Source organism: Danio aesculapii, chromosome 5 (assembly GCF_903798145.1).
Source record: "Danio aesculapii chromosome 5, fDanAes4.1, whole genome shotgun sequence".
In the NCBI taxonomy this organism is placed as follows: Eukaryota; Metazoa; Chordata; class Actinopteri; order Cypriniformes; family Danionidae; genus Danio; species Danio aesculapii.
In genome coordinates, this window is record NC_079439.1 from 15,262,237 (window position 1) to 15,284,903 (window position 22,667).

The following is a 22,667-nucleotide window of genomic DNA, read 5'->3' on the forward strand; positions in this document are numbered from 1 at the left end:
GTTGGCATTACTGTCTGGAGTTTGCATGTTTTAACCTTGTTCACGTGGGTTTCCTCTGGGTGCTCCGGTTTCCCCCACAGTCCAAAGACATGTGCTATAGGTGAATTGTATAAACTAAAATGGCCGTAGTGTATGTGTGTGATTGCGTGTGTATGAATGTTTTCCAGTACTGGGTTGCAGCTGGAAGGGTAAAACATGCTGGATAAGTTGGTGGTTCATTCCGCTGTGGCAATCCCTGATGAATAAAGGGACTAAGTCAAAGAAAAATGAATGAATGATGCATTATGGATGTCAAACTAGCAGTTGGCAATGAAAGTACAGAAAAACAAATGAGCCCCACAAATAAGAACAGTAAAACACATTAAAAGCAGTTTGGAGTGAGCTGAAAATAGTGTTGTGTATTTGTCACAACAACAAATAAAATGCAACTAACAAATTATTACACTGACAGATCAGATAAAAGCATATTCACCTTATTCTCCGCGTATGAGCGGGCGCAGCCATTTGAATCTTTTTGGCTTGAAACTTCCGGTCTCATTCACTTTCATTCATTTTTAGAGGTTAAAAACAGCTCGTTATGCTGCTTGATGTTGCAAACTGAACTTTTCATATTATATTAATCTACTTTTTATGTATAGTCATGCAAACACTTGTTTGTAGAGCGAGTAGTTTGATCGTTTTCTGCCTTTTATTATTTCTAGTCTTTTCTTCCATAGACAACTGAATCGGAAGTCCTAAAACAATCGCAAAAACGAGCACACTTGTATTCAACACGCATTGTAGAATAAGGTCAATACATACAGTTGAAGTCAGAATTATTAGCCCCCCTTGTTGATGTTTAACAAAGCAAGGAAACGTTCACAGTATGTCTGATAATGTTTTTTCTTCTGGAGAAAGTCCTATTTGTTTTATTTCGGCTAGAATAAAAACTGTTTTGAATTTTTTAGAAAACCATTTTTAGGTCAATGTTATTAACCCCTTTAAGTATTTTTTTTCCGATAGTCTACAGTCTACTACCATCATTATACAATAAATTGCCTAATTACCCTAACCTGCCTAGTTAACCTAATTAACCTAGTTTAGCCTTTAAATGTCACTTTAAGCTGTATAGAAGTGTCTTGAAAAATATCTAGTCAAATATTATTTACTGTCATCATGGCAAAGATTAAATAAATAAGTTATTAGAAATGAGTTATTAAAACTGTTATGTTTAGAAATGTGTTGAATAAATCTTCTCTCCATTAAACAGAAATTGGGCGAAAATAAACAGGGGGGGGGGGGGCTAATAATTCTGACTTCAACTGTACACCCATCAACAGACAACTCCTTCACAGAAATCATGGCATCCCCCAATGTACTATATGCCAAGTTTACACACAGACTGGTTCAATATCAGGTGAGCCACTGAGCTGAATGTGAACGCTAACAGATAACTCTCCAGAAGTGACAGATGTTCTTCACACTGCTTGCACAACAGCTATATTGTTCTCATTACGTTTAACAAGACAGTCTACACCGCAAACACGCATTTGAGAAGTTGTAATGGCAGCGATACTGTTTTGTTGTTGTTTTTTGTCGCCGTTCTCAGCGTGGATGCTGTATTTGTGGGAAGGAGGGAAGGGAAAAAGGGCAGAAAGGTATCCATGGGACCTGGTCTGTTTCTCCCACCCTGTCTTCCACCATTATCAGTCAACCTCTTTTAAAGAGACGCTTTATTGATTTTCTCATGCGTGGCAGAGCCATGGCTTACCAGGGGGGTTTTCTCTTTCGCTTTCTCTCCCTCCCTCTCTTTATTTCTCCCTCTCTTTCGAAGTGCTGCTGTACAATCATAATAAAAAGAGTTTTTCTCTCCACGGATGCCTCTTTTTTTTTTTTTAGTGTGAGGGAACTTTGCTTAATAGGCGCAAAAAATAAGCTCCTAGATAAACTGTTCCATGTGTGCTGGAGAGGTGAGAGAGAGAGAGAGAGAGAGAGAGAGAAAGAGAGAAGGAGCAGGCAGCACGTGGAAAGGGTCTATTACAAACACACAGGAGCACTCGGCATGAGGATCCAGGGGAAAAAAGACTCACTGGAGGGAAAAGAGATGGAGAGAGGAGCTGAAAGAGAAGGAGTGACTGCAGAGATTGATGCTGTGTTTGCTGTCTGCTGGTTTGCCGTTATCTCTGTTTCTCAGGTCCAGTGTTTATGGGGGCTCCTGTGCTTTGCTCTTCTATCTTCCCCTCTCTCTCGCCTCTTCTGGAAAGACATTTCTGCCTCTTTCCCAATTTCCATTTAAAGCACTTTACATACTATATTGCCAGAGCATAAAAATTACACTTAGAATTCATTCATTCATTTTCTTTTCAGCTTAGTCCCTTTATTAATCTGGGGTCGCCACAGCGGAATGAACTGTTAACTTATCCAGCACATGTTTTACGCAGCGGATGCCCTTCCAGCCGCAACCCATCTCTGGGAAACATCCATACACACTCATACACTACGGGCAATTTAGCCTTCCTAATTTACATGTACCACATGTCTTTGGACTGTGGGGGAAACCGGAGCACCCGGAGGAAACCCATGCGAATGCAGGGAGAACATGCAAACTCCACACAGAAACACCAACTGACGCAGCCGAGGCTCGAACCAGCGACCTTAGAGCTACACGTAGAATTGCAAGTGTACGTTTTTTAATTTATTTATAAATATATAAAGTAAAATATTTGAAGAAAATGAAAATAAATGTAATTAAATGTACATCAAATAAATGTACATTCATTGATTTTCTTTTCAGTTTAGTTGGAATGAACCACCAACTTATCCAGCATATTTTTTACGCAGCAGATGCCCTTCAAGCTGCAACCCATCACTGGGAAACACTCATACACTACGGAAAATTTAGCTTACCCAATCGCCTATAGCACATGTCTTTGGATTGTGGGGGAAACCAGAGCACCCGGAGAAAACCCATGCGAACACAAAGAGAACATGCAAACTCCACATAGAAATGCAAACTGGCTCGAACCAGCGACCTTCTTGCTGTGAGACGACAGCGCTACCCACTGCACCACCACGCCGCCTATAAATGTACATATTTGAGTTAAATAATTTTTTTAAATAAAATTATATAAAAAATAAAATAAAATAAAATAAAATAAAGAAAGGATCTGAAAAAAAATTTGGCGTAATCCATCCATTACTATTGCACAGTTAAACAAAAAGTTCTAAAAATTTAAATAAAATATAGAAAGAATCTGAAAGAATATTTGGAGTAATACATCTAATAATATTGCATAGTTAAATAGTTAATAAAAATATATAAAACTTAAAATAAAATAAAAAAATATACATAAAACATCTGAAAAATATATGGAGTAATTCATTGAATATTATCGCATAGTTAAATAAAAAACAAAAAAATAATAAAAATTTAAATAGAATGAAACAAACTAAAAGGGTCTGAAAAAGTAGTTGGAATAATCCATCCATTACTATCACATAGTTAAATAAAAAATTATAAAAATTAAAATAAAATAAAATAAAATAAAATATAGAAAGGATCTGAAAAAACAATTGGAGTAATACATCCATTTCTATTGCATAGTTAAATATTTAAATAAAACAATTACAAATCAAATAAAATAATTTAAAATAAAATAAAATATAGAAAGGATTTTTAAAAAATATTTGGAGTTACCTATCTATTACTATTGAATATTTAAATAAAACATAAAACTGAAATAAAATTAAATAAAATAAAGAAAGGATCTAAAAAGTAATTAAATAATCCATCCATTACTATCGCATAATTAAATAGTTAAATTTGAAATTTAAAATTAATAAAAAATAAAAATAAAATATAGAAAAGATCTGATAAAATATTAATACAGTAATATAGTTACATGAAAAAAATAAAATAAAATAAAGAAATAATGCATCCATTACTATCGCAACATATGACTTTAAGATAAATGTTCTAGCCACTCTTTCCCATACATTTAATAGGAAAGAAAACTGGTGCTGTCAAATTTCACAAATGACAAAAAGCAGCATAAAAATGGAGTGTCCCGTTCCATAGAAGAAATAAAGTCATGGAAAAAAAACATGAGGTTTTCATATGACCTATTACGTTAACAATCTACTGTGAATATTACTTGAGGTTTCTGAGGGTGTGCAGCTCAAATTAAAATATTGCATAAGTAATAAAAAACATAAAATAAAGTATTATAACAAAGCTGAATTAAATATATTAAAATGCAAGAAAAAAAATCCATTAATTAACACTTGACAGTCAGAATTAAAATGATAGTATTATAGTAATATTATTGTATTTAAAGCATAAGTATGCATTTATTCATTCTCATGTCATTGCAAACACACCACATGACTTTACAAGGAATAAGCCAGTGTTTAGGGAATGGGAATAAGAGCTGTCAAACTTCAAAAAATTACAGAAAGCACCATAAAAGTATCCCATTCCCTGGAAAAAAAAGGTCATACAGGTCTGAAAAGAAAAACACCAGGGTGAATAAATAATAAGACTTTCCTCTGACCTATAGCTTTAAGTACACTCGACTGCACAGACAACTTAAATATGATGATGGAAGTGGTTTCTGAGGGTGTATGCGGCTCAACATGAATTTTGCAGATGCGTAACTATCTTCCCCCAGTAGCATTAGCATTTGATCTCTCCTTTTCTTGCTGTTTTATGTCTCTATCTGTATTGGTTTCTCTCTCTCTCCGAGTGACACAGCCAGTGTGGCGGCGCAGCAGGAGGTGAGCAGCATGTAGCAGGCCAGGGTTAAAGGTCGTGCTGCAGAAGATGGGGGAGGGTGAAGGGCTAAGCGTTTGCACACACTACCTCGCCAGGGTTTAATGCTCCAACAGCCTCGCCATTGTTACTCCGTCCTGTGGGTCTGGCACATCTGGGGAATCTGCTTCGGGGATCAGGCTGTAGAAACGGGCACCTTGCACCAGGAGGCAGCGTGTTGGGGTGGTCTGCGATGGGGAGGTTTTTGCGGACGCTTGTCCCAAGGGAAGGGGGAAGGGGGCCCAGCTGTGGAGCGGTTTCTGCATTTCTGGCCCAATGGCAATACACAGCTACTTTTATTGTGTGTGTGTGAATGCTGGTGTGTTTGACTGTTTGTTCCCCTGGTGTTTCCTGCTGCACAGTCTTCAAGTCGCATGGGAAGGCATTATGTTAAAGGGCGAAACAATGCCAAAGTGCTGTTAGATTGCTTAGATTTTCTGAAATGGCTCAAAACATGCTGCTGCGATGCAACGCGGGACACTGTTGTGTGTGGCTGAAAGAGCTTCGCTATGCATGTGCTAAAGCATTCTAAAAGGTCTTGCTAATTGGCTTCTTGCTGTCAAGATTTTGAAAAGTCTATGTTCCAATACAATTCTACAGAAAAAGTCTAATCTGTTTATATAAACATAACAACATTGGACCACTAGACATGGGACGATAACCGGTTTCAAGGTTTGGAGAATCAAGGTTTTAAAAGCGCTAATATATTTCTGTTATTCTGTTACAATGGTATATATCAGACCCCTAATGTTTCGGGCTTCCGCGATCGCTGAATCCAATGCAAAATCAACAAAAAGTCGCAAATTTTTGCGATCCTGCAAAATTCTTAACTAAATGCAAAATAATCGCGATAAATGTAATGATAAATGTAACAATGAACGATTTCGTTTAACTCTTTCCCTGCAAAAAAACCCCAAAAAACAAAATGCTTCCCTGCGACGTGTTTTACGGCAGACCGTATTTTAGGTGTATTACGGTAGGGAAGTCCTAATGCATTTTCAGAGTGAGGTACATGTCAGATGCATCATGAACATCATTTGGGAAATATTTAAAAAAAAGAAAAAAAAGATCACAAATAATTTTGCCTTTAACTATATATATATATATATATATATATATATATATATATATATATATATACATACATATACACACACACACACAGTTGAAGCCAGAGTTATTAGCCCCCATTTGCATTTTTTTTTCTTTTTTAAATAATTCCCAAATGATGTTTAACAGAGCAAGGAAACTTTCACAGTATGTCTGATAATATTTTTTTCTTCTGGAGAAAGTCTTATTAGTTTTATTTTGACAAGAATAAAAGCGGTTTTAAATTTTTTAAACACCGTTTAAAGGGCAAAATGATTAGCCCCTTTAAGCTATATATTTTTTCATAAGTCAACAGAACAAACCATCATTATGAAATAACTTGCCTAATTACCCTTGTTAAGCCTTTAAATGTCACTTTAAATATAAATAATAACAAATATTTTACTTTTACTCGAGTAACTTTTAAGATTGTTACTTTTACTTAAGTAAAAATTTTCGCACGTACTTGTACTTTTACTTGTGTATAGATTTTGGATACTCTACCCACCTCTGCCCATCTCTAGCCCAGAATGTCTTCTACCACAGCAAATTCAATTTTTCTTTGTGATATTTGGCGCCAGTTTTTCAGGAAGTAACGATTTTACTCTCTTTGACACACAGGATGGAATCAGGGCTTTATTTGCAAATGTTTTATAAGATATTCCAATTTTGTAATATCATCAAGTAAATGATGGTAAAATTGTCATGTTTGTAGGCATGGGTTGGTATAAGATTCTGACGGTATGATAACCTTGGATAAAAATATCACGGTTTCATGGTATCACAATATTGTGATTACTGCTCCAAAATAAGACTTTTTTTAATGTCTGGGTGAAAAACAACAACCTTTTCCCCCATATACAATATATTTTATTTTAAGAAACATTAAAAATATTTTGGATCAGTAGCTTTTGATGTAGAGGTTCCTTTTCTGCTGGAGATACTGTTGCCCTAAAAAAACTAAATAAAATAGTTGTGAAAAACATATTAAAAAAAAAAAATAAATTACACATACTTTAGGAACAGTATAACACAAAACCTTGACTTTTCCAAACGGTGGTAAACCTTGAAACCAGTTAACATCCTATGCCTACATTTTTGTGTGAACTACTCTTTTAAAATCTACTGCATCTATAAAATCTATACTTCAATCATCTCTGTTAGGGTCGCTTGTTTTTGGATAAAAAAATGTGAGTTTTCTGATGTAATGCAACAAATTCATATTTCTGACTGTCTACATTTTGACAGAACATTGTATAGTGGAGGGCTGCACTATATATTGTTTCAGCATCGATATCACAATGTGCAATATTCACATCGCAGGATCTCCAATGCCAAGTTGGGATAATAATAAACCAGGAGCCGAAGTTCAAAACACATGATTTTTGGAGTCACAAGTTTAACTTTAATCTAATAGTGTGAAAGATTTTTATTTGGATTGGTGTTTTTAAAGCCTGTGACTGTAATATTTTAAGTGAATTTAAACCATTTGGCCACTAGAACCTACAAAGTTTGCAACTTTAACAAAGATTAATTTTGTTTAATGTATGCAATGAAGACAATACAGTGTTATTTAAGATTTCATATTTGAATTTTTGTACTTCAATACTGTTAGAGTCCACCGAAAATCATTAAGCAAATTTTATTTGTTTATTTTTTGTTCTGTAGTTTTCCTCTGTGCTTTAATTTATTTTTTTTGGAATAGTTTTGTATGTTTTATGCAGATGCGCTCTCGTTCAGAATCATCCCAATTGACGTAAAATTAAGAAATCTATCCAAAATGGAGTCATCTTGTGAAATTATATTCATATCCCAATAAAAATTGCAGAAAAACTAACTATTGCAATTTCATTTTTTTCGAATATTGTGCTGCACAATATGGGGAAAATCTTACATAGCAATATTTTGTTTTGTTGCAATATGAATATAATTTAATCAAATAATTTTATGGCTCTATTTGGGAAGTTTTCAATCATTTAGATCGACTAGGGCAAGCAAGTATTTTTCTATGCAGTGCATCTGCATAAAATATAATAAATTACAAGCATACATAAATACGGCGTAGTCTAACAGTATAAAAAATAGAAATCAAACAACCAAAGAGAAAATAACATGATCAACATTGTATAGATCATTTTCTAAAATTATATAAATATTATTTAATAATATCTTTTAATCTTTAATAAACAACTTAATCCTGTGATGTGATTATTGTGGATACACACTGTGCAATATCGATGCCCAAACGATATATGGTTCAGCCCTAGTATAGAGCCCAATATATCAACTGCAATGAAGCAAAAAGAATTTTCAAGTGCCTTTGTAGCAAATATACTCTTAATGAATGTCTTAATGCTATCCCAACAGCTGATAGAAGCATTTCAGAATCAGAATCAGAAAGAGCTTTATTCCCAGATATGTTCACACATACGAGGAATTTGTTTTCGTGACAGAGCTTCTACAGTGCAACAGGATAACAGAGACAGGACAAAAAACAGATAATAAATATATATAAAAAAATTAATACAAATAGTGAATGCTACTTATATTTGGATGAATATGTAAGTATTTGTTACATTCTTTCTTCTTAATAACAAAATAAACTGTTTTTTAAGGAAGAAGGTGAAGCCACAAAGCATGCTACCCATTAAATAACTGCCATGGACCAAGTGTTTACCAGCCAGAGTTCATTTTTCCAGAAAGTTTGCTTGTTTTGGTAAGTTTTTACGAACTCTCAGTACGTCATTTTAGCTTATGACATCACACAAACTCGTTTTTTCGATTTCGCTTTGAAGTATATTGTGGAAAGTCTTTCTTTCATTAATAAATGCCTTCTTTGGGCAATATGGGGAAGTGTTTGACACATATTCTGAAATCCACAACGAAACATCCCAAACTTTGCAGCAATATTTGTGTGCTGCATTGATAGTCTGACTGAGCATCACTCTGAAACCCACAGCACATTGATTTATTTCATTAAATCTCAGCTTTTACAATTGAATAATCACAAATTCGCATCCTGACGTTGGCTTTATGTTCATTAATCGTGAAGAACTAATATCCATAAAACACAAATGATTTGGGGCACATTTAACGCTTAGGCTTAAGGGTTTGTTCAAATCCTAGTGCCACTAATAATACACACCGTAAAAGCTGAACACCACACAACTGCGCGCTTATCTGTGCAGATGGGCTTTAAACACTCCAACATTCAAATTACGGTCTGGGCTGAAATCAGTAGAAAACACTCGCTGAAATAGACTAGAGATTTCACCCGTTCCAACTCCATTGTGTGCAACAATACAGTTAAGCAAATACATTTGGTTTTGGAGGGGGTAAAAAACAGCTATTAATTCCCAGGAAAGGGGGTATATGAGGCACCCAAACCAGATGCAAGCTCCGTAAACAACCTGAGCCCGAGATACATTAGGGCAAACATCTGTTAGGTGTAGAAGTGAGTGAGAGACAGAAAAGCGCTTTGAGGGAGGACTAAATCTGCACTCGCACAAAGCATAAACATGTGATTGTGCTTCTAAATAACGTTTCTGTAAACACCATTTCCGAAAGGACATTTGGAAATGGCTCACACAAAAGCAAATCACTGACCGGCCTTTTTTATTTTAATGCAGTTCAGCTCCTACCTGTAGCTGCCAGGCATTGAATAGCGAAAAACAAAAAAATCTGACCTTAATTTTAGGATGGACTGGAAGAGAAGTCATATAAACACAAGCGCAAGTGGTTCTCGTACGAATACACAGATGCTGCTCAGCCTGAAAAATCGCAAGCGGAGCCTGTGGGGAACGATACTAAAATAGCAGATGGTCGATACTGGTCATTTGCTAGCAAACGAGAAGGCCTACGCTCTCCACCTTTCCCCTTTGCACGGCCTCCATATGCAGCTCGTAAAAGACACGCGAAACTGGCCTGATGGATCTATCTCGGCACCGGGAAAACAAGCCCCTGGGTGGAAGTAGCAAAATGAGGTAAAGGAACGTTAGTGGAAATGGCAATCAAGGTGAGGTGGTCTCCTTTTACGAGGAGGTGCACTTTATGAGTTTTTTAAATGGGAAAGTTCACGGAAATTAACATTCTGTCAGTGTTTATGTACCATAATGTCAGTGCAAACCTGTAAAACAATACGTTTTTTTTGGTTGTCTTTCTTCGTACAGAAAAAAATGCTTGTTCCAACCTGGTATTATGCATTTTAAGTGTCGTCAGATGAGCAGCTTTTGTGATAACTTATGTTCAGATTATGTTAAAACCCTTCACTGTAAAGAAAATGCAGGGTTCCACACAACTCCTTGTTGTCCAACACAAAACATGTGTTGTCCCAACACAAATCAATTAAGTTAAGTTTGTTTTTACAAATTTAAGTTGACTGAACATAAAACAATTAAGTTATCCCTAAAAAAATCTCAAGAATTGTGTTGATTCAGCTCATTTTGAATACGTAGTTTGAACAAAATAAAAATGGCAACATTTTTTTGAGTGTTTCTTATTTTGTCCTGCATCACTTCTGTGGAAGTGCACAATGTGACAAAAATACTACAGAATGAATGATTTCTTGTCTAGAGAGAGCAGGAAAGATTGTGAATTAAAGGTAAAGTACATGGAGGGCAACTACGATAGCAGCTTTTATCCTAATCTTTGTGTTTTGGTACATCACACACTGTAAAATATGCTGAGTTCTACACAAATCCTTTATGTTGTCCCAACACAAATTGATTAATTTAACTTAATTGTTTTATGTTTAATATACGTAAATCTGTGAAAATAATTAAGTTGTCCAAAAAAAAACTTATGAATTTTGTTGTTTCAACTCATTTTAAATTAGTAGATTGAACAAGCAATGTATTTTTTCAGTGTATCACGTATTTTAAGATTTAATACTTTAGAAATGTACTGAAAAAAATGATTCAAAGATGATTGCTTGGATTTACTAAAAAAATAAGTTAAGTAGTTGTAAACAATTTATTTGGACTGAATTTAAACAAACAAATAAAGTTGAACATGGCTAAATTGTTACATTGCTCAAATTTGTTTGTTTAAATTCAACACATAAGTTGTTTGCAACAATTTTGCAGACAATTTTCTTCAGTGCACTGTAAGAAGTGGATTATTAGTTGACTTTAAAAAGTTAGCAAACCTGTTTCTTTAAAGTGATTATTTGATTTATTTTGAAAAAAGTTGAGTAAAACTTGAAAATTTTTCATTCATTCATTTTCTTTTCAGCTTTATTAATCTGGGGTCGCCACAGCGGAATGAACCGCCAACTTATCCAGCATATGTTTTACACAGCGGATGTCCTTCCAACTGCAACCTAACACTGGGAAACCTCCATACACACTCATTCACACACATACACTACAGACAACTTTAGCTTACCTAAATCACCTACATCACATGTCTTTGGACTGTGGGGGAAACCGGAGCAAACCCGGGGAGAACATGCAAACTCCACACAGAAATGCCTGTTGACCCAGCCGAGGCCTCAAACCAGTGACCTTTTTGCTGTGAGGCGATCGCGCTACCCAATGCACCACCGTGAACTTTTTAAAGTAACTAAAAGCTTTTTTTGGAGTGAAACAAGTGTAGCTTGTTTTAATGCGTTTTTTCCCAATTCGTCTTACAACAATCAAATGTTTTGTCAACAGGGGAAAAGTAGGTGTGTAGTTGTTCGACAACATGAGCATTTACATCATGAATACAATATAATCAAATGCCATTTTGACTATGTCTGAAAGTGGGCAAAAGTGGTTAAGCTCAAAACATTTTAGATCCCCATTTACAACTGTATTGAACATTGCTCACTGTTAATGGATTGATGAAAACACATCTTAATACTAGGTGTAAACAGGGCCTTAATTAGTATTCATACAGGTTTGGAACAGCATTAGGGTGAATACAATGAAAGTCAATGAGTTCCGAAGCAACACTGGGTCCCTTCCACTTCCACTGTATGGTCCAAATTTTTGTTATTGATCTGGGTGAAAAACTTACAACTTAAGAGATTTTTTTTGTCTACAAAGTAACTACAATACACATTTTAAAGGTTTCACAGTAATGGTTCACAGAAAAATATAAATACTTGGTTGTCATATTGTTTGGTGTTTAACAGTTGAAAAGAACTTGTACAGATCTGAAAGCACTTGAGGGTCAGTCAATGTTGCGTACATTTTAGATCCCCTATTTAAACCTGTATTGAGCATTGCTCACTGTTAATGGACTGACGAAAAGACATCTTAATGCTAGGTGTAAATGGGGCCTTAATTTGTATTCATACAGGTTTGGAATGGGATTAGCATGAATACAATGGAAGTCAATGAGGTCCAAAGCAACACTGGACCCCTTCCACTTCCACTGTATGGTTCAAAATGCAGATTGTTTTGGTAAAAACTTACAACTCAAGAGACATTTTGTCTGAAAAGTAACTACGATAGACATTTTAAAGGTTTCACAGAAAAATATAAATGCTTGGTTGTCATAGTCTTTGGTGTTTAACAGTGGAAAAGAATATGTACAGATCTGAAAGCACTTGAGGGTCAGTCAATGTTGCGTACATTTAAGACCATGTGTAGCATTTTACACATGTATTGAACATTGCTCACTGTTAATGGATTGATGAAAACACATCTTAATGCTAAGTGTAAATGGGGCCTTAATTTGTATTCATACAGGTTTGAAACAGCATTAGGGTGAATACAATGAAAGTCAATGAGGTCCAAAGCAACACTGGACCCCTTCCCATACCTGTCAACGCTCCCATTTTTCCAGAGATTCTCACGTATTTTACAGTTCAATCCCACTATCATCCCATATCCTGTATTTCTCCTATATTTTAAGTCTTTTTCTGGAGGGTGGCAATAAACATTAAAGAGCTGATTCTCCCTATATGCAACCCATACCGCCGAACCACTTGCTCTTAAATGCGAGTCTGTTCTGTGCTTTTGTTTTATTTAGGCATGAAAACACTTTGAAATAAATATAAAAATGGCGGATTCTCTTTCCTTTTCATTACAGGTATCATCGCCCCTCCTATGCAATCCTCAAAACAGTCATATAGCGGTGCGTGACTGTTAGCTGACGAGCTCCATAGTGATAAATAGACGCTGTTTCCCAAATGGATTCTGTAAATGCAATTTGAAGCGGAGTAAAACTCTGGGTTTTGGGTGCGTGTTTGAACAGACATAAACACATAATTAATAATAATAACATCTTAAGATCTTTGTGTGTTTTTTTCCAAACACAACTAATTTTGTTCTAAATGAGCATAAAATGTCAGGAAAGCAATCAAATGCTTTCATTATAACATTAGTTGTGTGCATTATAAAAATGACACCTCTGTTTTTATTGTAATCAAACGAAAAAAACAAATAAATGAAAGATTCATTCGCTGCTCTTTAATCAGAATGTAAGTTATACTGTGAAGAAAAGATGAATGAGATTTGATAACTGAATTCTATTTTTTTATAATAGCTATTTATTTTAATAAGCTGAACGGTTTGGTAATTTATTTGCTGCTAATGTATAATATTTATTTTTGATTTTGTAAATATCAATAATAAAACCTATTACTGACTGTTTAACTGTTTATTTACAATAAAACAGCTCCAGATGAACATATTTAGTAATTTGGGGATTTTAAGGGGGGGTATATCCCTTATTATGGTGGGCATATCCCTTATTTTCACATGCCAAAGTTGACAGGTATGCCCCTTCCACTTCCACTGTATGGTCCAAAATGCAAATTTGTTTCTGGTAAAAACTTACAACTTAAGAGATATTTTGTCTGCAAAGTAACTACAACACACATTTTTAAGGGTTCACAGAAAAATGGAAATGCTTGGTTGTCACATGTATTGAGCATTGCTCGCTGTTAATGGACTGATAAAAACACATCTTAATACTAGGTGTACACAGGGCCTTAATTTGTATTCATACAGGTTTGAAACAGCATTTGGGTGAATACAATAAAAGTCAATGAGGTCCAAAGCAACACTGGATGCCCTCCACTTCCACTGTATGGTCCAAAATGCACTTTGTTATTGATCTGGGTGAAAAACTAAGAGATTTTTTTGTCTAAAATGTAACTACAATACAAATTCTAAAGGGATGGTTCACAGAAAAATGAAAATGCTTGGTTGTCAACATTCTTTAAAACATAGTCTTTGGTGTTTAACAGTAACTTGAAAGCACTTGAGGGTCAGTCAATGTTGCGTACATTTCCTTTTTTGGATGAATTGGTGTGCTTTTGCTGTGCTTTCAAACATTTCAAGTTAACATTTCAGGTTAACTTACAAAACTAAAAAAATAACAGGTCTGAAACGACACGAGAGAGTACCTCAGTAGACATCTTTTTCTTTAATGATCCCTTTAAAAGGTTTGTCTCTCCAAACTTATTTTTTCTGAAACGGTCAAGTCTCTGTATCACTTTCACAGCTCTGTGAGGATGTGCAGGGCCACAGCTGCGCACACACGAACAAACACACACACACAAGCGGCATCACATCATTCCAATATGTGTAAACACACTGGGGGATGGTGGAAAAAGCACTACCCTTAACACAAATGCACACAAGCTGCCCTTCCATCCACACACACACTCACAAACACACAAGCAATCTCTTCTAAATTTGCAGTCCTGCTCTTAAAACACTTTTCCCCATCCACTTATCTAAACATCACCCATGTCCATCTCCAGCCCCTGCTGTTTTCACTCACCCGTCTCGCCAGACGAGCGTCCACTCCAGATCACGGTCCGCATGACCTCTCTCCACTTTTACACATCTCTCCTGAGACGCCAGGAGTACGATTGCGCTCATTACTAATACAGGTGGAAGCCAGGAAACAGAGAGACTAACTAGAGGCAGAGAGGAAATGGCATATAGGCGCACACACTGATAGAGAATAATGAGGGTTCTAGTCGAAGGGGTCGCCGTCAATACGTGCGGCCACCGCACATCAACTCCCAGCAGAGAACGAGGGACAAATAACCCTTGTGCGGGCTTGAATAGGGAACACACTTCACAATAAGCCGGAGGACGGAAGGTGAGGCATCATGCTCGCCAATTGATTGCTTTTCATTGGCCGTGGAGGCATTTCAGGGACACGTCATGTTGGTTAGCTGCACGCCTTAATTGTGCGACTGTGTCCGCAAAAACCACACGATCATAACAAGACACAAGGCCAGAACATTTGCTACGTGATGTCAGGGATGTAATCCAATAATTCATTCATGTGATACGAGTTCCTGCAGGGGCAGATAGCGAGCACTCGGGACGGCTTAGAAAAGAGGCTTTCGGATTCCATACAGGTGCTTTCGATTGCTCTATGAAATGCTGTTGACATCACAATAGCTTCCGATGCACTTCAGCTGGGAATTATTGCCTTCGAGATGATAATCCAATTAAAATGGATGGTTTATTCCTGACATTTCACCAAAAATGCATGCATAAAAAGTCAAACTGTGATTTGAACGCTCAAGGATAGCACTTATTCATGAATGAACGCACTATGAGAGTGTGCAAACGCAGTTGGAAATACATATTTCTACCTGATCCAAAGAATTAGGTTTACTGCGCTATGCTGAATCATTTTATTTCAGGCTGGTTAATTTAGATGTTAGCTCATGGAGAACATTTGTACGTTACCTGATCTCTCTTTAAAGAATCTAATATCAAAGTCAGAATGTTAGGATCTGCTATTCAACATCTCAGATGAAGCACTGGATGATCAGAATACAAATAGCTTCTCTTGTCCTTGCGAATCCCCTGTTAAAGTACTAAACCTTGTTTGGGAATCTCTGTGTGTGAGTGTGTGTGACTCAGGTATTATAGACTAAGGAAGGATGCAAGTCTATTGTGGTACAACAATGAGTAGATCTTCCCTCCAGGAGCCCAATTTGACTCTCAATGGATTTGAAGAACATCTGGGCTGAAGGGGTGACACTGTATGGGCCCCCGGTATGCTATTCCCTGCCAAATGCATTTAATGCACTATCCTGAAAACAAACATGAATGGAGCACAATTATGCCGTTACCGCTCTGCTCTCCTTCCACTGTTCATTAATAGACAATGACGAGTGCGTATGACGGCCCACGTCACAATAATAAAGACCTTTGTTAGACTCTTCCAGTCTCCTCTGCGGTAACAGACACTGAATGAATCACCATATTATAATGGACAATCGATTGTTCTTGGATGTGATGATACAAACTGTGCTCGGGATTTCACAAAGACAAGCTATAAATTCCCATTCACATTTATTCTTCTCAGCCTAAGCTGTATATACACCTTTTGACATTTTGGGGTTTTAAAGATTTAACTAGGTTAATTAGGTTAACTAGACAGGTTAGGGTAATTAGGCACGTTATTGTATAATGACCGTTTGTTCTGTAGACTATCGAAAAAAAATGCTTTTATTTTAGCTGAAATAAAACAAATAAGACTTTCTCCAGAAGAAAAAATATTATCAGACATATTGTGAAAATTTCCTTGCTTTGTTAAACATAATTTAGGAAATATTTAAAAAAAGGAAAAAAGGGGGGCTAATAATTCTGATTGCAACTGTATATAGTTAATTAACCCACATTGTGTCTTTTAATTATTAATAATGATTCAGGGGGTTAATAATTCTTATTGCAACTGTATGTTCCTTTAAAACAACTAGTACACCAAAACTCAGCATTTAAAACTATACTTTATCCTAAAAACATATATTCTGTAATCATTTACTCGCCATAAACCACTCCAGCTGATTGGTCTTTTCCATGCATAGGCTATGAATAGTAAATAAAGACATCAAGCATCAGAAAGTCCTCAAAGGCATCCCAAATGTTGTCCTTTTTAAGTATTTTGAACGACAAACATCCAAAATTGAAGTTAAAATTCTCACACTGATAGTCATCGTTTTGATGAATTCATAAAAACACACATGAGAAGTAGCTCTCTGATTGTTGAATACATTATTTCTATTCTTAGTTTTGAGGGCCATTAAACAACACAACAACAAACAAAGACAATCACCAGATTACAGCAAGTAATTTCTCATTCTTTCACCCGATAAGCACTGATTCAGCAAGTTCGATACGCATAAATTATCGCTGAAAGATGCCAACAGACTCTGACAGGAGTAACACACTGATTCGACTAATCCCAGTGAAGTATTTATGGTAAAAATGGAGCAAAGTTGGACTTTAGTCAGATCTCAGTTCACAAACTTAATGTGACTGACCCATTTCTAGGCATAAACAGCTCAAAGGAGGGGAAGATCACAGAATTCTGTCTCCAAATCTTCAGACTTATGATATAGTCACAATTTTTTAATGTACTTACAGTCTTGTTTATGATTAGACGTCTCCAGTCACTAGTTGTTGTCAACGCATGAAAAACAGTGATCAAGAAGTCCTCTTTTTGTACTTCACAGTGGAAAGAAAGTCGCAAGTGTTTGGAAAGACATGAAGGTAAGCAAATGACAGTGTTTTTTATCATTTTTTTAGGCTAACCTAGGACATCGGTTCTGTGCCCTGAACAATCGCCCAACCTATGAAAACTCTGACAGGAGTAACACACTGATACGACTAATACCAGTAAAGTATTTATAGGAAAAATGGTGCAAAGTTTGCCATTCTTGTGAAAAAATGTTGATTGAGTTCACAAACTCATTTACAAAACAGACCGATCTAATTCTTGAGTTCAACTTAGCATAAACAGCTCAATGGAGGGGAAGATCACCGAATAACAACTTAAACTCTGTCTCCAAATCTTTATACTTATAATATAGTGCACAATTTTTGAATGTACTTATAGTCTTGTTTATGACTAGTCTCCAGTCACTAGTTATTGTCAACGCATGAAAAACAGTGATCAAGAAGTCCTCCTTTTGTACTCCACAGTGGAAAGAAAGTCACAAGTGTTTGGAAAGACATGAAGGTAAAAAAAATTATAGTATTTTTTTTTTTTTTTTTTTTAGGTTAACCTAGGACGCCGGTTCTTTTCCCTGAATGAGCGTCAAAACTATGAAAGTTCTGACAGGAGTAACACACTGATTTGACTAATCCCATTGAAATATTTATAGGAAAACTGGTGCAAAGTTTGCAGAAATTGTGAACATTTTTTGGATTAAGTTCACAAATTTAACATGACTGACTTACTGTATTTACAAAACAGACCGATCTGATTCTCGAGTTCAACTTAGATCAAACAACTCAATGAAGGGGAAGATCATCGAACAACAACTTCAATTCTGTCTCCAAGACTTATGATATAGTGCACAATTTTTTAATGTTCTTATAGTCTTGTTTATGACTAGACGTCTCCAGTCACTAGTTATTGTCAACAGTGATCAAGAAGTCCTCCTTTTGTACTCCACAGTGGAAAGAAAGTTGTAATTGTTTGGAAAGACATGAAGGTAAGCAAATGACAGTGGTTTTTATTATTTTTTTAGGTTAATCTAGAACACAGGTACTTTGCCCTGATCGAGCGCCCAACCTATGAAAACACCAGTGTCCACTCCATGCTCTAATTACTGTAATCGCCAGTATGCAGTGCACACTTATTTCATTACAGATGAGCAGTCACAAGAAAAGAAGGAAGAGAAGAAAAAGCGCTCTGCATGTGTCACAGGACAAAAACAACTGCTGGTGGTCAATCTCCAGAATGATTCAGTCGCATTGAACATCATTTTAACAAATAATATCCACAGAATATGTTCATCACTTAATGGCTCTGCCATTCAGTTGTGTTGTTACTCTGAGAGAAGCGTTTTATTGTTCTGTGAACGTGGCAGGAACTGCACTATGGAAAAAGTGCTGATGTTGTGCTTTAAAATATACGAAACCCTTCCATCACATATAGAATAAACAATCAGCGTTTATTCACTTAATCTGACACATACAGAGTTTAGTGTTTTATTTACGTTGGAGATGTGTCTCCAATAAAAACCGCACTGCGTTTGCGCCGTTATATTCGCCAAAGTGACACAAACTGTGATCTCTGTTTGTTGCAGACCTCTTTAGTTGGGATTTTGAACTTATCTAAACAATATGGCAACAGTTGGAGCTCCGCCGACTGAATGACTGACTGACTTAATGACGGTATCAAATATCCTGTCCACCCCCATCGCTTTTAGAATAAACGGGATTTTGATTTATTTGAAATAAAAAATCTAAACACGCGATGATGTGACGTCAAATTCTAAGAAGGCTGCGATAACAGAACACTGCAATAATACTATTCCAGTTGTATTTGTATTGAAAGCGTCAAACTTACCTCTGGCGACTCTGTGCGTAACGCTCACGGGCTGTCAGCGCGTCCAAAAACGCATGAAAACGCACACAGCGTTTGGTCTCACAAGATCGGCATTTTAAAAACGAGCCCAAACAAATCCAGCATTTTCCAAAGACAGATTCAGCTCCTTGTGTTTTCCCGCATGCTTTTTCTTTTCTTGACGGCTAGGAGAGCGAGTGAGCCAGCGAGCGAGCGGCGCGATGGTCGGTGTCGGTTTACGCAGCGGAACTCTCTCCGTTCACTCCCTTTGTAGTAGTAGTTCTGTAGAGGGAGGAGGGTGTATTAAACCCGTCCAGATCCACTTCTTCAAAGCGGTCCCCCTCCGTCTCAGCAACTTGAACCCCGCGCCCCTGTTAAAGTGAAGCTCTCCGAGAGAAACAAAGGTGCTTACAGCGTATGGGAAGCGCCACACACAAACACACACACTCACTCACACACACTGCGCTGGAGGATCTACTGCCTCCTGATGGGTATCGGGAAAGCGATGAGGCGGACCGGTGCTTCACAAAAGCTGTACAAACAGGTCTCCGCCCCAATATCCCCTGTCCTGTTCGGGAACGGAGCCGGAATATCATCATAATAAGACGGAGTGAAGCATTTGTCATTCCTCTAATGGGCTTCTGTGCTGGAGCCTACTGCATTATTTTAATGACTTTTACAGTGTTAAAGTGTATAAGGTACTTATGGTATCCGTGCCTCCGTTAATCAGCCTGCTAGTGGGCAGTTCATTAAAATTTGAATTATAAGAAGAGTTTTTGACAGGAAAAAAAAGATTTATTAGGTAAATTGTTTTAACATTATACTACAGTAAATTTTTAAGATTAAAACTGCATCCGATTGTACAGGATAATACATTTAATATAGGAATAAAAAAGTATGCTATAGTCAGCAAGTATAATACAGCAAAAATATATGCAGCATAACACTTTGGAATATTTCACATTAATATATTAACATACAAACCATACAATTGAAGTCAGAATTATTAATCCCCCCAGAATTAATAGCCCGCTGTTTATTTTTCCCCCCAATTTCTGTTTAACGGAGAGAAGATTTTTTCAACACATTTTTAAACATAACAGATTTAATAACTCATTTCTAATAACTAAATTATTTTATCTTTGCCATGATGACAGTAAATAATATTTGACTAGATATTTTTCAAGACACTTCTATAACAATGGTTTGTTCTGTACAATTGAAAAAATAAAGCTTAAAGAGGCTAAGACCTTAAAATGTTTTTTTAAAGTTAACAACTGCTTTTATTCTAGTCAAAATAAAACAAATAAGAATTTCAAGAAAAAATATCACCAGACATACTGTGAAATTTTTCTTGCACTGTTAAACATAATTTGGGAAATATTTTTAAAACAAAAAAAATTACAAAGGGGGTTTAACAATTCTATTTCAACTGTATATATATATTTTTTACCAACAACACACTAGCCTCTCCTACAAATGAGCACTAGTTGTATGATCGCCGGACCTATGGTTTCTGTGCAGTATTGCCAAAAGTGCCAGGAGTAAAAATGTTACTAATTACCCCGTTGTAACAAGTTTGTAACAGACAGAGGGTTATTTGTAAATCATGCTTAAAAAAATCAAACTTCACCCAATTAATTTTAACTAAATTTATTTTTATACTAAATTGCATATAATGTTTATTTATTTATCTATTGGAAAAGCACATTTGGATTTATTTGCGTTATTATCCATTATTATTTGCATTATTTGCAATAAAATGTATTTTTTTCTATTAAAAATGATTTTCTATTAAAAACTTATTTTATTAAAAAAGTTCCCAACACCACACTCAAAATTCAACAATTATATTGTTGGTTTAATTGGTGTCTAACAGTGTGTGGCTTACTTGTAACACACTGTTACAACTAACCCTGCTGTGTCGCGTTTTCCTCAAAACTAGCAAGCAGTCACTGTGTTTTTTAAAATGGTTCTATCTTTTAGCCTAGAAGACGGTAATAATGACAATATAAGATTTGACGTACATACTTTCTCAGATTTTTTTTAAAATAAACAAATATTGAGTATAATAAAAATACTTTTATGCTGCAAAAATGGTTTCTCCCGAGTTTCTCATCCAAATTTTGGCGAATTTTTCAATACTTGGCAGGAAGACGTCTGCCGACCCTGTGGTGAAAACCTTGGAAGCATGCCATGGTTAATGCTCCCATCAGTCAACTTAATCAAATGAATTGAGTGTAGTTAACTCAAAATTTACTAAAAGTTAATTCTACTCATTTGAAAAGAGTTTTGAACTCAGTGTTGAAGGTAATGAATTAATTAAATACCTCATTACTTCAGCTTAAATTGAGTAAGTTCACAGTACTCATATGGATTAGTTTTTAACTAATGGTTTGTTGCAATTGGTTTCCTCAAATGGTTTGAGTTGGCTTAACTTATTGAGTTTTACAGTACTCAGCTGGTTTGAGTTCTCTTCACTTATAGGGTTTTACTTATCTCAGATAGCTTCATTTACTCAAATGGATTAAGTTTACAGTACTCATTGAGGATTAGTTTTTGCGCTTAAATGGTTTGTTGCAATTGGTTTGCTCAAATGGTTTGAGTTACCTTAACTTATTGGGTATTATAGCAGTCGCTGTGTGTTTTTCAAAATGGTTCTATCTTTTAGCCTAGAAGATGGTAATCACAACAATATAAGATTTTACAAACAAACTTTCACAGATTTTTTTTAAAATAAACAAATATTGAGTATAATACAAAATGTTTTTATGCTGAAAAAATAGTTTCTCTTGTGTTTCTCATCCAAATTTTGCCAAACGTTTTCAATAATTGGCAGGAAGATGGTTCATGGTTAACTCTGAGCAAATACCTTAAAACTTTGTGTTACATTTTACCCTGCGTTACATTGTGCCCCACAATCCCCTATACATATATATTTACACACACACACACACACACACACACACACACGCACACGCACACGCACACGCACACGCACACACACACACACACATATATATATATACACACAGTTGAAGTCAGAATAATTAGCCCCCCTTTTAATTTTTCTTTTCTTGTTTAAATAATTCCCAAATGATGTTTAACAGAGCAAGGACATTTTCACAGTATCTCTGATAATATTTTTTCTTCTGGAGAAAGTCTTATTTGTTTTATTTCGGCTAGAATAAAAGCAGTTTTAAATTTTTTAGAAAACCATTTTAAGGTCAAAATTATTAGCCCCTTTAAGCTATATATTTTTTCAATAGTCTATAGAACAAACCATCATTATACAATAACTTGCCTAATTACCCTAGCCTGCCTATTTAACCTAATTAAGTCTTTAAATGTCACTTTAAGCTGTATAGAAGTGTGTTGAAAGATATCAAATAAAATATTATTTACTGTCATCATGGCAAAGATAAAATAAATCAGTTATTAGAAATTAGTTATTAAAACTATTATGTTAAGAAATGTGTTAAAAAAAAAAAATCTTCTGTCCGTTAAACAGAAATTGGGAAAA

General features: G+C 35.7%; 1 protein-coding gene across 1 annotated transcript in view; it reads right to left on the reverse strand.

The window, feature by feature from the left end:
* sema4c (sema domain, immunoglobulin domain (Ig), transmembrane domain (TM) and short cytoplasmic domain, (semaphorin) 4C) overlaps positions 1-19,628 on the reverse strand; it is a 119,329-nt gene extending 99,701 nt beyond the window's left edge. Inside the window, exon 1 of the mRNA XM_056457444.1 lies at positions 19,148-19,628. The gene's annotated coding sequence lies outside the window, so the exon portion shown is untranslated. The remainder of the gene's footprint in view (positions 1-19,147) is intronic.
* Between the last annotated feature and the right edge of the window lie 3,039 nt (positions 19,629-22,667).